Source organism: Bos indicus x Bos taurus, chromosome 13, assembly GCF_003369695.1.
Source record: "Bos indicus x Bos taurus breed Angus x Brahman F1 hybrid chromosome 13, Bos_hybrid_MaternalHap_v2.0, whole genome shotgun sequence".
In the NCBI taxonomy this organism is placed as follows: Eukaryota; Metazoa; Chordata; class Mammalia; order Artiodactyla; family Bovidae; genus Bos; species Bos indicus x Bos taurus.
The window spans coordinates 73658749-73676911 of record NC_040088.1 but is presented as its reverse complement, the minus strand read 5'-3'; positions in this window follow the sequence as shown (position 1 = coordinate 73676911).

Genomic DNA, 18163 nt, shown 5'->3' with positions numbered 1-18163 from the left:
GGTCTAGCTTCAGGCAAAATTGGGAGGGAGCTAAAACCAAGCCTGATCTTCCCTCTCTGCCTTTCCTGACCCCTCCCATGTTTCACCCACTGCCACCATTCTCCAAGGAGGTTTCTGCCATGGCCTTTGCTGCTATTAAGTGACAGCTCAAAGTGACTAATTACACTTGAAAGTGTCATGACCTTTCAAGGGTACACTCATTCCAACAAGGACAATGGGATGGACTACGCTAAACACTTCAAAGATGGAGCGCTGGGCTCTTGACTCCTCTCCCTACTAGGGAAATAGATCATCTCATTCAGATGTTTACCTCCTGAGTTCACATCTCTCCGTCCCCTCTTGTCTTCTGTACCCTAAATCTAAGCAGTATGGCACATTAGTGGAAGCTGCTTTGTGGCTCTGGAATCCAGGCTTGCCTTGTGATTTCCTTCAGCTAATGGGATGTTAGAAAGCATGATGCAGAGACTTGAATAGCCCTTGAGCGTTTAGGCTTGCTTTCTTGCTGAGACCACCATGTAAACGAGTCCAAGCTGGTGGTTTCCCCATGTGGAGGGGGACCGATACACTCTAGCTGTGAGTGAGCCATCCTAAATCACCCAGTCAGCTAATTTATCAAATGACCCCAAAAGAGCACACCCAGAGGAGTCAGCCTGGTCCAGATAGAAGAACCACCCAAGTGAGCCCCAAAATGGTGAACTAAATAAACTGCTGTTGTTCAGAACCACTAATATTTGGGTTGCTTTGTATGCAGCAAAAGCTAAAAACGGACACACCTGGTTACACTGAAACTGTCTTCACTGCATCTAAAGATTACCTGAAAAGAGAAATCATCTCAGAAGTGCTTCCGCTTCTGCAGTGCCTTCCCTGACCATCGCCCCCCATATACCCTCCATTGCTAAGTTGCTGACCCCTTGTATGTTTTCCTGTAGGATAAGTGTCTGTGTCTGCCTAATGCTCACCACTATAATTTCCACTTCTGCTTCTCTGCCTGCCCTTGACCCTTGATCTTAAGGCCAGCAACCCTGTCCCAGTTGCCTTTGTATTTCAAGCTCCTAATGCATTTCTTGGGAGAAGGCAATGCCACCCCACTCCAGTACTGTTGCCCGGAAAATCCCATGGATGGAGGAGCCTGGTAGGCTGCAGTCCATGGGGTCACACAGAGTCAGACACGACTGAAGCAACTTAGCAGCAGCAGCAGCAGCAATGCATTTCTTTGCATTATGCTGAACTGAACAAAATGGGATAGTTGATTAAGGGGGAGTGAGGGGGAGAAAGTTGCCAGCAACGGTTTGCTTTTCTCACAGGCTGAAGCATCGAACCTTCCCACAGGACAACCCACACCCATCAAGCTCCCAAACTGATGTTCAGAACATGGAAGTCTTTGTCTTGTGAGCCAGGGACTACCTGCCTCCTTAACTTCATAACTGCTGCTACTGCTGCTAAGTCGCTTCAGTCGTGTCCAACTCTGTGCGACCCCATAGACCACAGCCCACCAGGCTCCCCCGTCCCTGGGATTCTCCAGGCAAGAACACTGGAGTGGGTTGCCATTTCCTTCTCCAATGCGTGAAAGTGAAAAGTGAAAGTGAAGTCGCTCAGTCGTGTCTGACTCTTAGTGACCCCATGGACTGCAGCCTACAAGGCTCCTCCATCCATGGGATTTTCCAGGCAAGAATACTGGAGTGGGGTGCCATTGCCTTCCCCGAACTTCATGACAGTTTATACGAAAAGAAAAAAAGTTATTCAAATATCCCAAAGACTTCTAGTTTGCATTATTTTCATCATTTTACCACCCATGAGGGGATAGGAAGAGATTCTATTAACCCATAATAACAGCACATATCCAAGATGACTAATTCACTCCTTTCTCCAAACACCTGTTTCCCTCAGTTATAGGGAAAATCTGGAAATAACTAATGATGAAAAAAAAAAAATTTGCTCATCTAGTTGACATTAGGGCCCAATGTTATGCTCTGAGCTATATATGCATAACTTTGCCCATTCCTTACAACTTTTTTTTTTTTTTTTAACTTTTGGGTCACACCCCACAGCATGTGAAGTCTTAGTTCCCTGGCCAGGGATTGAACCTGCACCCCCAGAACTCCATTGAAAAGTGGAGTCTTAAGCACTGGATCACTGAGGAAGTCCTCCATTCCTTACAACTCTTGAAGTTATTATGATACCCATTTAACAGATGAGGGTTCGAGGCTCAGAGATGACAAGATTGATGCCCAGGTAGACAACCCAGATTTTTCTGATTCTGAAATGATTCTGTGAACACCACAGTGATGCTGAAATGCATCCTATCTATGCTGCCTAGCTAGCGTTCTGATGCGTCATTTCTCTCACCCACCCATGGAGCCGACTCACTTTGTAGAGGAGAAACCATCTCAGGAGTGTTGCTTTGCCAAAGGCGCCCCCAGCAAAGGAAGGTGGCAGTCCCTGATCGGGCAAGCTTGCATCCTGGTGTGGCCTGTTACGAAGATGGGCTGCCTGAAGTGGCCTTGGCAAGGCTGCCACCTGAGTACATCATTAGCAGAAAGGGTCGATGGGCAGTGGCAGGCGGGCAGGCAGGGACAGCAAAGAGGAAGATTAAAATAATTACAGCTCTAATTGATCAGCTCTGCTCAAGAGGAGATTAAAAGGAGAAAGGCATATTGAAGAAGGCACTTGCTGTCTGCCCTGGGCCGGATTCCATCTCCCGCTGTAGCCGGACCCCCTTCCCTCCCTCCTGGCCCTCATTCAGTCCAGCAGCCCCCACCGCAGAGCCCTAGCCACAGCCCCGAGGAAAGTCATTCTTCGTGGAAGGCATCAAGTCAGGTCCCCACAGAGCGCTGCTTCCACAAACAGCAGGGAGACACAGCTCCAAGGAGTAGCTGGTGGCCTCCCATTGGCAGCCCCCTGGCTTCAGGTTGCCAACAGCACATGGATAGCAGAGTAGGAGGTGCCAGGACTCAGGGCAGCCCAGGGCAGGGGACTGGAGCGGCAAAGACAAGCCTGTGCCTTGTCTTCCGATAACCAGCAGATGCAGCCTGAACTCCAAGAGGATCAGCCCGGGTCTCAGCTCAGCATCCTTCCTGCTCAGCTTCTTCTGGCTTCTCGTCATGTGGGAGCAGGGCCAGGGAGCCATTTTGCCTCATCCCTGGCATTCTTCCGGGGGCACTGGAGAAGACGGGCAAGAGCAGGGACTGGGGCCAGGGAGGAAATGAGAGGGCACATTAGGAGTGAGCAGCAGCAACCCCAGCATTTGCCAAGTCCATCTGTTTGCAGAAGAACCGAGAAGGTCAAGAGCACCAGATGGGAGCACGGAACAGGAAAAACCTTCTGGCTGCCTTTCCCACATGGATGGCAGGCAGTCTCACCTAGAGGAAGGCGAGTTGGATGGAATCCTCACACCTGACATCTGGGCTCACTTCTTACTTGTGATGTGATGCAAAAGAGGACCAGAAACCTCAAGGCTCACCTTCTGTTACAGAAACTGCAGCAGGAATCTGTGCAGGGCTCAAAAGAGGGAATAGTGGGTCTCGAGGTTAGGGGAGGGTGATCATTCATCCCCTCCAAGGACTGTGGAAACTGAGGAAAACCAAAATACTCTTCTCTCCTCACTGCCAAGGTTAAGCCAGTGCTTCTCAAATGGAATGTTCATGCCAATCAAATGGATCTTAAAATGTGGATTATGACTCAGATGGTCCGGGGTGGGGCCTGAGATTCTGCATTTCAACCAGTTCTCAGGTGATGCTGACCCTGCTGGCCCATGGATCACTGTTTGAGTAGCAAAAATCCAGGCTTTTTTAGGGACTTCCCTGGTGGTTCAGTCAGTAAAGGATCTGTCTGCAATTCAGGAGACCCAGGTTCGATCCCTGGGTTGGGAAGATCCCCTGGAAAAGGAAACAGTAACCCACTCCAATATTCTTGCCTGGGAAATCCCATGGACAGAGGAGCCTGGTGAGCTACAGCCCATGGGGCTGCAAGCGTCAGACATGACTTAATAACTAAACCACCACCTGGTGGTCCAGTGGATAAGAAGTGTGCTCCTAATGCAGAGGGAATCAGTTTGATCCCTGGTGGGGGAACTAAGATCCCATACACTGCAAGGCTGCTGCTGCTACTGCTGCTAAGTCGCTTCAGTCATGTCCGACTCTGTGCGACCCCATAGACAGCAGCCCACCAGGCTCCCCCGTCCCTGGGATTCTCCAGGCAAGAACACTGGACTGGGTTGCCATTTCCTTCTCCAAAGCCTGAAAGTGAAAAGTGAAAGTGAAGTCGCTCAGTCATGCCTGACTCTTCGCGACCCCACGGACTGCAGCCACAACCTAATAAAGTTTTGTTTTTGTTTTTTTTAATCTAAACTATTTTAAAAACAGACACCTTGGTGGGATCAAAGCACTCTTAAAAAAAAAAAAAATATATATATATATATATATATATATATATATATATGATGTGATGAAAATTCTGCTGGCTTTAAAGATGGAATGGGGCTATCAGCCAAGGAATGTGGGAAAAACCTGGGAAAGCAAAGCACGTCACTAATGCTGCCTTGGGACTGGAGATCACAGCTGTACATACGGCCACAGTGACCCTCCTGTCTCTTTCTCCCTTCTTTCCCATCGACTGAACTGAGGATAGCTGCCCCTGTAGAGCAGAGGCACTGGGGCTTGTCCAGAGGCACAGCAAATGAAAACGCAAACCACAGAGCTGGCCTGGCAGAAGCAGATCCTGTTTGGTCTGCTGTGTCCATCAGGATAGGCGAGGTGATGCTGCAGTAACAACCAACCCACAGTCTCAGTGGCTTAAGGAACAGATGTGGCTTTATCACTCACTTGAAACCTGCTGTGGATATGGGTAACTCTGGGAAATTTCAGAATCTCAAGTTGGCTCCTGCCATCTGGCACTGCCACATCAAGCTGAGATCCTGTGCCTTCCATGACACGGGGGAGTGGGCTGGGAGCCGAGCACTGGCTGTGGAATGCTTCCATCTAGAAGTGACACGGGTCACTTCTGCTCACATTTCTTTGGCCAAAGAAAGTCACAGAGGGAAGAGCAGATGAGGAAGAGGAAAGACGGAAGAATGAGCAGACGTGCATCTGGGGGAGCCCGGAGGAGAGGTTCCCAGCTTGCAGTCCTCCATACAGTTTGTTTTGAGGATGAATCATGGTTTTATAAGAGGCATTTTTTATAAACTGATACTGTATTTTTACATTTTGCATGTTCTAATGTAATAGTCTCCTCTTGAGTGACCTAGGATAGCTTTTGTATTGGGGGTTTCTCATGTGCTTTTTTAATTAGATTTTTTAAAAACTGTTTATTTGGGGGTTTTTTTTTTTTTTTGGTTATGCCAGGTGGCATGGGGGATGCTAGTTACCTGATCAGGGATTGAACCCATGCTCCCTGCAGTGGAAGCACAGAGCCTTAACGGCTGGACCACCAGAGAAGTCCTTTCTCACATGCTTTTATGTTCTAATCAGAGGTGTCCAGGCCAAGAAACCAGGAAACCTGATTTTTGCATCCAGCTCATCTTCGTCTCATTCGATGATATTAGATGACTAATTCATCTTCTTTTTTTCTTTTTCTGTAAAACTGTACTATATTGAAACCAGGGTTGCTCTAAGGATCCAGTGATATAACAGATGGGATGTTAAAAGTGAAAATGTGCCAGGCTTTTGCTATATGCATAAGTCTGTCACAAGACATCTCCTGGTCTTTTTCTCACCCTTTATATGAGAACACTAGACTGTCCTCAATTATTTTAAAAATAATTCTGGGTTTCCTAGGGATTAGCTCCCAAATCTTCTACAGTCTTTAGGCTTCAGCCCTGCCATCTTTTTCTTCTCTCCTTCCAGCTCAGGGAAGATGGATTGCAGCTCAGAGGCTGAATGCAGCAGACAGCCTCATAACCCTGTCACAGCTGAAACTTTGATAGCTTATTTTAGGTCCTTTAAAAATGCCCAGGGTTAAAAAAAAAAAAAGCAAAATGTCTTGTTTTTGAGCCTTAATTTGATAAAGGATATTTCATAACAAAGTGAAACCATACCCAAGAGCCATCCACAATCATCCTTGATGGTAAAAGGATAAATGATTTCTCTTTGAGATGGGAACTCCTCAGAATAACTCTAATAAAAGATATCTACCCATGAAAGCATGAAATTTTATTGAGGGAAATTAAAGTATACCCAAAGAGATGGGTTTGTAAGACAGTATTGTGTAGATGTAAATTCTAGCTTTCTCTATAGATTTAACGCAATACCAAACAATATCCCAACTGTGTTTGTGTCAAAACTTATAAACTGATTTAAAAATTGTAAACGAAAGAGCGAAGACAACAAAAGGGTCTTGAACAAGAAGAATAAAGTTGGATGATTTACTTTCCCAGAGTAAATATATATATATATAAATATATATATATATATATATATATATATATATATATATTTGGAGCATACAGTAAATTAGTAAACAAGAATAGTTAACTAGAGGGATGGGGCATACCATAACACATGTGGGAAGCTGACTCCCATGCATAAATGGGCGCTTGATTCATGACAAAATTTGCAGAACAGAGCAGTGAGAAAAGAATGGATGTATCATTAAATGGAACTGGATCAACTGAATATCCACATGGAAGAAAATGGGGTCTTTAGACAAAATATTAATATCCATATGGAAACAGTGAAAATGTTGTTATTACTGTTTAGTCACTAAGTCATGTCTAACTCTTTTTGCTCTCCCATGGGCTATAGTCCGCCAGGCTCCTCCATCCATGGGATTTCACAGGCAAGAATACTGGAGTGGGTTGCCATTTCCTTCTCCAGGGAATATTCCTGACCCCGTGATCAAACCCAAGTCTCCTGCATGGGCAGACAGATTCTTTACCACTGAGCCACCTGAGAAGGCCAAAACTGATGTACAAAATCAGTGAGCAAAAATCAATACATGAATTGCACATAGATTGTAAATCCAAATCAGAAAAGTAAGAAAGCTATTCAAAAACCCATAAAGAACATTTTCCTAACCTTAGAGTAAGCCATGATTGTTTTAAGAGTATACAGAAAACACTAATCATAAGGGAAAAAACTGTTAAATTGACTGTTAAATTAGGAACTTTGTTCATCAAAAGACTCCATTAAGAAAATGAAATAACATGTCACAGAGTGGAAGAAGATATTTTCAACACATTCAACCAAGGGGTTCATATTCAAGCTATGTAAAGAGCTCCTACACATCATTAAGACAAAAAACTCAGTAGAAAAATATTTGAGTAGTCAGTCAAGAAGGATCTCAATCAGTTAAATACACGCAAAAGCAAACACCATATTCAATCTCACTAATCAGCAAGACACAGAAAACTGAAACCACTAAATGATACCACTACACGCACTCTAGTAGGGTTAAAATTTTGAAGACTGAAAATGCCAAATATTCTGAAAAATATTTAGAAATCAGAATCAGACAATGCAAATGGGTGCCCTTGCTTTGGAAGACCAATTAAAAGCCTTCATAAAGTTGAACATATATCTACCCCATGACCCAGATGTTGGTGTTTCTATGAGTGTTGAGGAAGCAACATGCACACAAGCATGACTCCTATGTTCTCAGGTCCTTGGGTCTCACAGAAGCACACTGAGATGAATCAGGATCAGGGATGATACATCTGGTAGACCCATTCTTGTCATTGCCACCAGGTTCCTTCTGCCTATAATCTTAATAGATGGAGGTCACAAGTAGGAGCCTCTCGACACTATTTTTGAGGATAATAATGCTCCCAACATTTGGAACACCATTCCTCTAAAGCACTCCAAATGCTCCCCACTTTGTGCTTTCATGAGCGTTCACAGCACTTGGCACTTCAGATATCTCACCAGTGAGTAAGCACTTCAGAGAAGCCAGCTTAGGGCAAAAATGATCAGTATTGTTGAATACAAACAGTACGTCCTCCTGGAACACTTGTCAAACATTGTCCCACCAGCAGCAAATGTGCTTTCAAACACTCAACAAAATGAGTTCAACAGCAGACTTCAGTCTAATTGTGTCAGTAAGAAGTCAACCAAAATAGTGAGCTAGAGAGGAGAGCCATCACGCTCCATCTCCACCACTCTTAGCAGCCTTGTAGTTCCTCCTCTGGACTCCTGCTGAGGCCTTCCAGTTCACCCCAACACCAGAGCTACCAATAGGACTCTTAGTGATCTTGGCAATATTCCATGTCTATATATTCCAATATGGCAACCATGAGGATTGGAGACAAGACGGAAGAGTAGAAGGACCTTGAACTCACCTCCTCTCACAAACACACCAAAATCAAATTAACTGCTGAACCATCAATAAAAAAACACAGGAACCACCAAAAAAAGGTATTCTACATCAAAGACAAAAGAAGCAACCACAATGTGGCAGCCATGAGTCCCACATGACCAGTGACTGAGAAACCACTGAGACTCGTGACTGAGAAATTTTTAAAATTTAACTTTTAATTTAAATAGATACAAACATTCCCGGCTTCCACATCAGACAGCACAGCAGTGGCTCCTTCGCAGCATCCCTAGTCAATGTCCCCGGCAAGAGGACCCGTGTCAGTAACACAAATGACACAGTGCTCGAAGGTGAGAGTTTGGGTTGAGAAAGAGAGAGATGTGGCCTGATACTCACAGATCGCCTTTTCTCTTTTTCTTTAAGTTTGAAATCTGAATTATTTTTATAATGTTAAATCTCTGTTAGGAAAAAAATTATTAAAAACAACGTATCTTGGAATCAAACCAACCCTTCCTGTGGTCCCATTCAGCCCGAGGGTCACCAAATTGCAGTCTCTGCACTAGTTAACTTCCTAGGAGTAAATAAAACTTTGCTCCAACTCCGATTCAAAAATCAGTCTCCATCACCTATAAATGGAGCCGAAACTCCCAACCTAACACTTGAGGACTTTCCTATTGTGGCCTCAACCACTCCTCCCGGCTTCCCATGCACCTGACCATCTACTTGTGTTGGATCGATCTGGGGACTAGTTCTGCACTTCATCGTCCAGAATGGTTTTCCATGTCCCCTGACCCTTAAATAAAACTCATGTCTTCTCCTAGGAGGCTTACAGTCTACCCTGCCATAGAGCCATAGAGCCTCTTGCCTTTTGGACTAGGTATTAGTCCCTGGAAGCTATCCTTGTACAGCTCTGGTGTGAGGGGCTTGTCTGGCCTGAGGCAGTTACTTCATGGATGTTTGTCAAAGTAAGATGGATTGAACACATACTCCTTCTTTCACCCTTTCACAGTATTTTTCTGAGCTCCCAGAGACCTTGGTGCATTCAGAACAAACAGGCAATTCAAGGAAAGACAACAAAGCTAACTTAAGATGGAGAACCTTGTTAGAGTTCTTGGTCACGGTAGCATATTCCTTGGGTTTTCACAGCTCAAAGCAGTCAGAGGCTCAGAAGGAAAGAAAGCACAGCCTAACTCCCCTCAAAATATAAAATGACTCAGTTGATATGTAACCACCCCAGAAAAGGAATATAAGGATGGTTATTTTTCCAGAGTAAAGGAATAAAGAATCATTCCAGAGGGAATCTCATTCTTCCTGCTTCATAAACATTTTTCATGAAAATGTTATTTCTATTTAAAAAGCAAGCATGATTATGGAAGAAAATAAAAGGAAAAGAAAATGGTAGAAGGAAAAAAACAATTACTCATAATCTCATTCAGTTCTGTTCAGCCGCTTAGTCGTGTCTGACTCTTTGCGACCCCATGGACTGCAGCACGCCAGGCCTCCCTGTCCATCACCAACTCCCGGAGCTTGCTCAAACTCAGGTCCACCGAGTCAGTGATGCCATCCAACCATCTCATCCTCTGTCATTCTCTTCTCCTCCTGCCTTCAATCTTTCCCAGCATCAGGGTCTTTTCCAATGAGTCAGCTCTTCACATCAGGTGGCCAAAGTATTGGAGTTTCAGCTTCAACATCAGTCCTACCAATGAACACTCAGGACTGATTTCCTTTAGGATGGACTGGTTGGATCTCCTTGCAGTCCAAGGGACTGTCAAGAGTCTTCTCTAACACCACAGTTCAAAAGCATCAGTTCTTCGGCACTCAGCTTTCTTTATAGTCCAACTCTCACAACCATACATGACTGCTGGAAAAACCATAGCTTTGGCTGGACAGACCCATCCCCCAAATAGCAATAAAGAATCCATTAGGCTTTTCTATAGCTTTTTACTTTTTTCTGATATTCTATTTTTAAATCACTATAATAGGAAAACTTTTCTTATTATACAAATAAATCTTGCTGTTTATAATTCCCTCAAGTGGATGTACTATGAACCATTCCTCTTTTGTTGGCCATTTAAATTATTTGCAAATTGCATTCCTAGAAATAAAGTTTGAGGGATATCATCATGCATACAACTTTTCCCATATTTAGAATTATTGACTTAGAAAATATTTTTAAAAACAGAATTCCTGAGGCAAAGAGTTTGAATATCTTAATGGTTTTTATGTATAGTGCTAAATGTACCACTTTCATGTGGAGACGTCAGATGTAGAAAACAAATTTAGGGAGAAGAGGGCCTTGAGCTGTGAACCAGCACTCCCTTCCTCAGGTCTCTTCATGACCTGCCTGCAGGCCAGCTCACTGCATTGGCCAATGGAAGCACACTCCCAGGGCTCAGGCCAGTAGAGCTGTGACCTGTGAATTGGCAGACCTTCCTTTGCCAATCTCTTTTGACTTATTAAAACAAAAATCTTGCCCCTATGACTAAGCCAGAATTTGGCCTCTAGTTATAGTTGCAAACAGATTCACAAAATTCAAATCACAAAATCCATGTTTATGAGGCTTGTTCTGTCTGCTTTAGCAGGAGGCATAGGAGGTAACACTAGACCAAGTCTCTGGAACAGAGGATGAAGCGCACGGAGGATGTGGTGGGCGGATGCTGGCTTCCCCGCCACCTCCGTCTTCTGGTTTGTTCATCCTCTTCCTAATTTCAACTGGTTTAGGAGGACAAGAGAGAGAGAAGAGATCTGGAGAAGCTACCTTTGTATGTTAATAGTCTCTTCAATAACCATGAGAAATCAGGAAAGTATTCTTTCAGACCAGGAACCTAGGATTCTTTTTTTCTCAAGACATTATTTGTTTTTAATTTTTATTTTTGGCTGTGCCTCACTGCATGGAGGACCTTAGTTTCTCAGTCAGGGATCAAACCCACGCTTCCTGCAGTGGAAGCACACAGTCTTAACCACCAGACCACCAGGGAATTCCTCCCGGATTCTTTTGAACCCATATTTATTCTCATCTTCCTATTAAAAAATGAGTGAGTTGGGCTCTTTGAGTTAAGCTTTTGCCCAGGAGACTATGAGTATCTTTTCCTTGCCTTTTGCTAATTTTGTAAGCTCTGACCAACCTCTTTCTATTTTTTTTGTATGCTGTGGCCAAACTGTTCTTGACCAATTGATAGAAAAATGTGAGGGAGTCAGGGTCTTCTGTCCTTGCCCTGAGTTTTCATGTGCCTTGTAAGTATTTGCCAGTACAGCTTTTTAGTCCTAGCACCTTTAGAACCATGATCATTATTACTTCAATCCCTCAAAAGCCACTTTTGCTCCAAACTACTTTGCATGTGTGTGTTCTCAGACACTAGCAAGAGAGCTGTAAAGGAGCATTAAGAGAAATATTAAGCAAGAAAGGAGACCTGATGCACCACTTCCTCTGACAGCCACAGCACACTGGATCGAAGCAAAGCTTTCAAATTGTTCCCACCTGGTAGCCAGAGCTTGTTGTGAAGAGTCTGGAGTCTGCTGTGTCTAGACCCATTCTCCCCTTGGTACATTTGAAGGAGGTAGACCAGATGTTCATCCAACATTAAGATTTACTTGCCTTACCCTTCTTCTAAAAAAGAATGTAGCTTCCAAAGTATGAAAGGAAACATTTTACTCTTGACATTTCTTTGGAAAACTTTCAAGAAGTATGCTGCTGCTGCTTCAAAGTCGCTTCAGTCGTGTCTGACTCTGTGTGACCCCATAGACGGCAGCCCACCAGGCTCCTCTGTCCCTGGGATTCCCCAGGCAAGAATACTAGAGTGGGTTGCCATTTCCTTCTCCATTCAAGAACTATAGACCTGATAGAAAGCATCTTAGAAGTTTGATAAGTCAGAAGGAGTCATCAGAAATGAAAATCAGAAATCCTAGCTTGTCTCTTTGAGACCGGCTCTGCCTTTGAGAGCAGGTTCTGCATCCCAATAGACGCCACCTCCTGCAGTCCACACAGGCACCAACATGCTTCTGGCCACTTTCTGATTAATCCCCTAAGAAAGGAGAACATGGCTCCTGGGAACACCTTCATTATCACCTTTCCTTTTGAAAGTTTTATCAAAGCAAACAAAACAAAGCTCCTTCTGGTTCATCACATGGAAGGTGACCCAGAACAAGAAAGAGGAACAATGAAATTCATGGGTTTGACTTTTACAGGCACTCCTAAAAAGACCCAGCAATTCCTGTGAACCTTCCTCACTCAACTACTGCAAACCCAGCACTCTGCGCTGGGGAGGCTGGTCTCAATTCCTCTGCACACACCCTGCTATTCCAGCCAGAGTCCACAATGCTCCTTTCCCAGCTCCTGCTTAAATGGCTGGTTTGTGCCTAACACTTTCTCACCTTGGAGGCTCAGCCCGTGTCCCACAGTTTGTGAAGCCCTGTTCATCTTCCCTTGCTCTCAACATCTCTGCATCCTAAAGATCTGTTTGTCCCAGGATTTCACCTTTGGCCACACCCCCTCAGTTTCCCAGCCATGCTAGAAGAAATGTCAGGACAAGAATCAGATCTTAATTTACTATATTTTAATCTTCTGAAAACCTAAGCCAAAAGTGGAGTTCATAAGAAATGCTCAGTAAATGTTACTACTGGGTGGAGATGAAAACACAAAGAGGCAGAGGAGGTGAAAACATCTGCCCAAGAACTGGCAGCTAAATGACAGAGCCAGCATTCAAATCCATATTCTCCAGCTCAAAAGCCATTGGATTTTCCCCATATAAAGCAGAATTATTTTAAAAGTTCTCAAAATGCAATGAATCATCACAGTTGGTTTAAGCAGTTTGACTAAATGACAAAACTTAATAGCTATTTTTCACTGAATACTTGCTATAGACCTGCACTAAGCAAAATCCTTATAGCCACTGCTCCTAAACTCTCTTTTTTTTAATCCTAGCTTTACTGTGGGGTAATTAACAATTAAAAATTGTATACGTTTAAGACATACAATGTGATTTTTGGATGCACATTTACATTTTAAAATGTTTCAGTTCAGTTCAGTCGCTCAGTCATGTCCGACTCTTTGGAACCCCATGAATCGTAGCACACCAGGCCTCCCTGTTCATCACCAACTCCCGGAGTTCACTCAAACCCATGTCCATCGAGTCGGTGATGTCATACAGCCATCTCATCCTCTGTTGTCCCCTTCTCCTCCTGCCCCCAATCCCTCCCAGCATCAGAGTCTTTTCCAATGAGTCAACTCTTTGCATGAGGTGGCCAAAGTACTGGAGTTTCAGCTTCAGCATCAGTCCTTCCAATGAACACCAGGACTGATCTCCTTTAGAATGGACTGGTTGGATCTCCTTGCACTCCAAGGGACTCTCAAGAGTCTTCTCCAACACAATTCAAAAGCATCAATTCTTTGGTGCTCAGCTTTCTTCACAGTCCAACTCTCACATCCATACATGACCACTGGAAAAACCATAGCCTTGACTAGACGGACCTTTGTTGGCAAAGTAATGTCTCTGCTTTTCAATATGCTATCTAGGTTGGTCATAACTTTCCTTCCAAGGAGTAAGCGTCTTTTAATTTCATAGCTGCAATCACCATCTGCAGTGATTTTGGAGCCCCAAAAAATAAAGTCTGACACTGTTTCCACTGTTTCCCCATCTATTTCCCATGAAGTGATGGGGCCAGATGCCACGATCTTAATTTTCTGAATGTTGAGCTTTAAGCCAACTTTTTCACTCTCCTCTTTCACTTTCATCAAGAGGCTTTTTAGTTCCTCTTCACTTCCTACCATTACCATAAGGTAATTAACATATCCAGGCTTCCCTGGGGGCTCAGTGGTAAAGAAACCACCTGCCAATGCAGGAGATATGGGTTTGAACCCTGTGGGTCAGGAAGATCCCCTGGAGAAGAAAACGACAACCCACTCCACTATTCTTGCCTGGAGAATTCCATGGACAGAGGAGCCTGGCAGGCTATAGTCCATGGGGTTACAAGAGTCAGACACAACTTAGCAACTAACCAACAACAATGAACATATCCATCACCTCACATAGTTATCTTTTTAGTGAGAACAACTAAGATCTACTCTCTTAGAACATTTCAAGTGTACAGTACAGTATCGTTAGCTAAAGTCGCGATGCTGTACTTTAATCGCCAGGACTTATCCCTCCTCCATATCAGAATCTTTGTACCTCGTGACCAACATCTCCCCATTTCCTCCATTCCATCCCTGGTAACCACCAGTATACCCTCTGTTTCTAAGAGTCTGACATTTTTAGATTCCACATATAAGTGAAATCATGCAGTATCTGTCTTTCTCTGACTTATTTCACTCAGCAAAACGTCCTCCATGTTTCATTCATGTTGTTACAAATGATAAAATTTCCTTTGAGGCTGAATAAAATTTCATTGTCTGTCTATAAATAGACAGATAATAGTCTATCATAGATAATGAAATGTATATGTCATATATATCACTTTCTATATCATTCATCAGTGAATACTTTGTTTCTATGTCTTGGCTATTGTGAACAAAGCCGTGATGAACATGGGAGCGCAGATATTTCTTCAAGATACTGGTTCTATTTCCTCTGGATATATTCCTACAAGCAGAATTGCTGTATCATACAGTAGTTCTATTTCTAATTTTTTGAGGAACCACCATCCTGTTTTCCATAATGGCTGCACCAATTTACATCCCCATCGACAGTGCAAAAGGGTTCCCTTTTCTCTACAACCTCATCAAAACTTGTTATCCTTTGTCTTTTTGATAATAGCCATTCTAACAGGTACAAGGTGATATCTCACCATGGCTTTGATTTGCATTTCCCTGATTATTAGTGACACTGAGAACTTTTGCATATACCTGTTGGCCATTTATCTTAAGAAACAAAAATCTTACCTGCTCTAGGCATGACAAACTTAGCCTTCAGTTGCCCTTGGGAGTGCCCTAGTTTGTAGAAAGGATGATATTCCCAAGAGTTGTGAATTCCTTCTGGGCTCAGTTAGAGTCCACTCTATTATACTTCTTTTACAGACTACATGAAAGTGTGTTGAAACTTTTAGAAGACAATCAAGCTAAAGACAGGGCTTCTCTGGTGGCTTAGATGGTAAAGAATCTTCCTGCAATACAGGACATCCAGGTTTGATCCCTGGGTTGGAAGGATCCCCTGGAGAACGGAATGGCTATACACTCCAGTATTCTTGCCTGGAGAACCCCATGGACTGAGGAGCCTGGTGGGTTATAGTCCACGGGGTCACAAAGAGTTAGACACAACGGAGCAACTAACACAATCTAAAGATAGAAACTAGAAGAAAGTATAGTATGTAATAAATTCTTAATTGAAATAATGAATGAATGAACAATGAGTGAATGAAGAAAGGATGCCTTACAGAAGAAGGACCACTGATGAGCCCCCAAACTACACTGTTAAGCTGTTGTCTTCTCCTTTTTCCCAAGAAGGCATTGTGAACGGATTTTCCACGCCTCTTGTGAACAGAACTGTGGAAAACAGACATTTGGGTTAACAATGTATAGGAACCTCTTATTCCAGAAAAGGAAGAGCCCGTGACATTTTCTATGAACATTTGAACATACTCTGCTCATCTGACTCAGAACAGTGCACATTATAAATATAAAATGATCTTGACTTAGTCTTACCTGGAGGAAGAAGCTTGTAAACATTCAAGGTACTTCTAGGCCGACTTTGCTTATAAGAGGCAGTGGTGGCAGTGGTGCTTTAGTCCCTAAATCGTGTCCGACTCTTGCGACCCGGTGGATTATAGCCTGCCAGGCTCCTCTGTCCGTGGGATTCTCCAGGCAAGAATACTGGAGTGGGTTGCCATTTCCTTCTCCAGGGGATCTTCCCAACCCAAGAATTGAACCCAGGTCTCCTGCATTGCAGGCAGATTCTTTACCGACTGAGCTACGAGGGAAGCTCCAACAGGCAGTGGAGCACGGTGTAAGAGCATGAGCTCCCTGGGTTAGAATCTCAAGTGGCTGTGGGTACTTGAGTGAGTTATTTAACGCCCCTGGGCAGCTAGTGACCCGCTCTCAGCGGGGAATGAGACTAGTACATCTTATGTAGTAACTATCAGAGACGATTCCCATAAGCTGCAGATTCATAGAACCTCTCCAACAGTTTTCGGTGATCATTGTTAGTACTGTTTGTAACAATGTAAAGATAAAACACCAGTGCCCCTCAGCCTCTTCCCAAACCTGAACAAGAAGGGTTGACTAGACTTAGGACATCAAAGATTTTCCTCCTCTCCTATGGCACTTGTGCTGCTTCCAATGTTCAGAAAATTGAGTAAGCAGATGAGAGTCTGGGCTGTCAGGTGAGGAGTCCTGCCTGGTTCCTGCCCACCCACTCCAAGTGATCCTGCTGCTGCTGCTAAGTCACTTCAGTCGTGTCCGACTCTGCAACCCCATAGACAGCAGCCCACCAGGCTCTGCTATCCCTCAATCTCAGCTAATTAGACACTTCTTTTCCTTTCAGCTTCTCTGCCCTTTCAGCTTCTCCAACATCACCTTTTAAAGAGTAAACTCAGTCTCATGTAACTAATCTTAAAATCTCTTCCCTAATTCTGGCAGGTGATAAAGGCCAGAGCCCAACTTTCTAGACTGACAATAAAAAATTAAACTGAATTCATTTACTGACTCTAAATAGCCTCTGTATAACAACAAACCACCTCTAAGTAAGTCTAAAATTATGATCTCCTATGAGCTAATATTTACTGATTATACTTCAGTTAAGTTCATTTCAGTCGCTCAGTTGTGTTCAACTCTGTGACCCCATGCTAGGCCTCCCTGTCCATCACCAACTCCCGGAGTTTACTCAAACTTATGTCCATTGAGTCAGTGATGCCATCTAGCCATCTCATCCTCTGTCATTCTCTTCTCCTCCTGCCTTCAATCTTTCCCAGTATCAGGGTCTTTTCAAATGAGTCAGTTCTTCACATCAGGTGGCCAAAGTATTGGAGTTTTAGCTGCAGCATCAGTCCTTCAATGAATATTCAGGACTCATTTCTTTAGGATGGACTGGTTGGATCTCCTTGCAGTCCAAGGGACTCTCAAGAGTCTTCTCCAACACCACAGTTCAAAAGAATCTGCTCTTTGGCACTCAGCTTTCTTTATAGTACAAATCTCACATCCATACATGACTACTGGAAAAACCATAGCCTTGACTCAGTTCAGTTCAGTTCAGCCGCTGAGTTGTGTCCGACTCCTTGCGACCCCATGAATTGCAGCACTCCAGGCCTCCCTGTCCATCACCAACTCCCGGAGTTCACCCAGACTCACGTCCATTGAGTCAGTGATGCGATCCAGCCATCTCATCCTCTATTGTCCCCTTCTCCTCCTGCCCCCAATCCCTCCCAGCATCAGAGTCTTTTCCAATGAGTCAACTCTTCGCATGAGGTGGCCAAAGTACTGGAGTTTCAGCTTTAGCATCATTCCTTCCAAAGAAATCCCAGGGCTGATCTCCTTCTGGACCTTTATTGGCAAAGTAATGTCTCTGTTTTTTAATATGATGTCTAGGTTGGTCATAACTTTTCTTCCAAGGAGTAAGCATCTTTTAATTTAATGGCTCAGTTACCACCTGCAGTGATTTTGGAGCTCAAAAAAATAAAGTCTGTCATTGTTTCCCTAACTATTTGCCATGAAGTGATGGGACCAAATGCCATGATCTTAGTTTTCTGAATGTTGAGTTTTAAGCCAACTTTTTTACTCTCCTCTTTCACTTTCATCAAGAGGCTCTTTAGTTCTTCTTCGCTTTCTGCCATAAGGGTGGTGTCATCTGCATATCTGAGGTTATTGATATTTCTCCCAGCAATCTTGATTCCAGCTTGTGCTTCTTCCAGCCCAGGTTTCTCATGATGTACTCTGCATATAAGTTAAATAAGCAGGGTGACAATATACAGCCTTGATATACTCCTTTCCTGA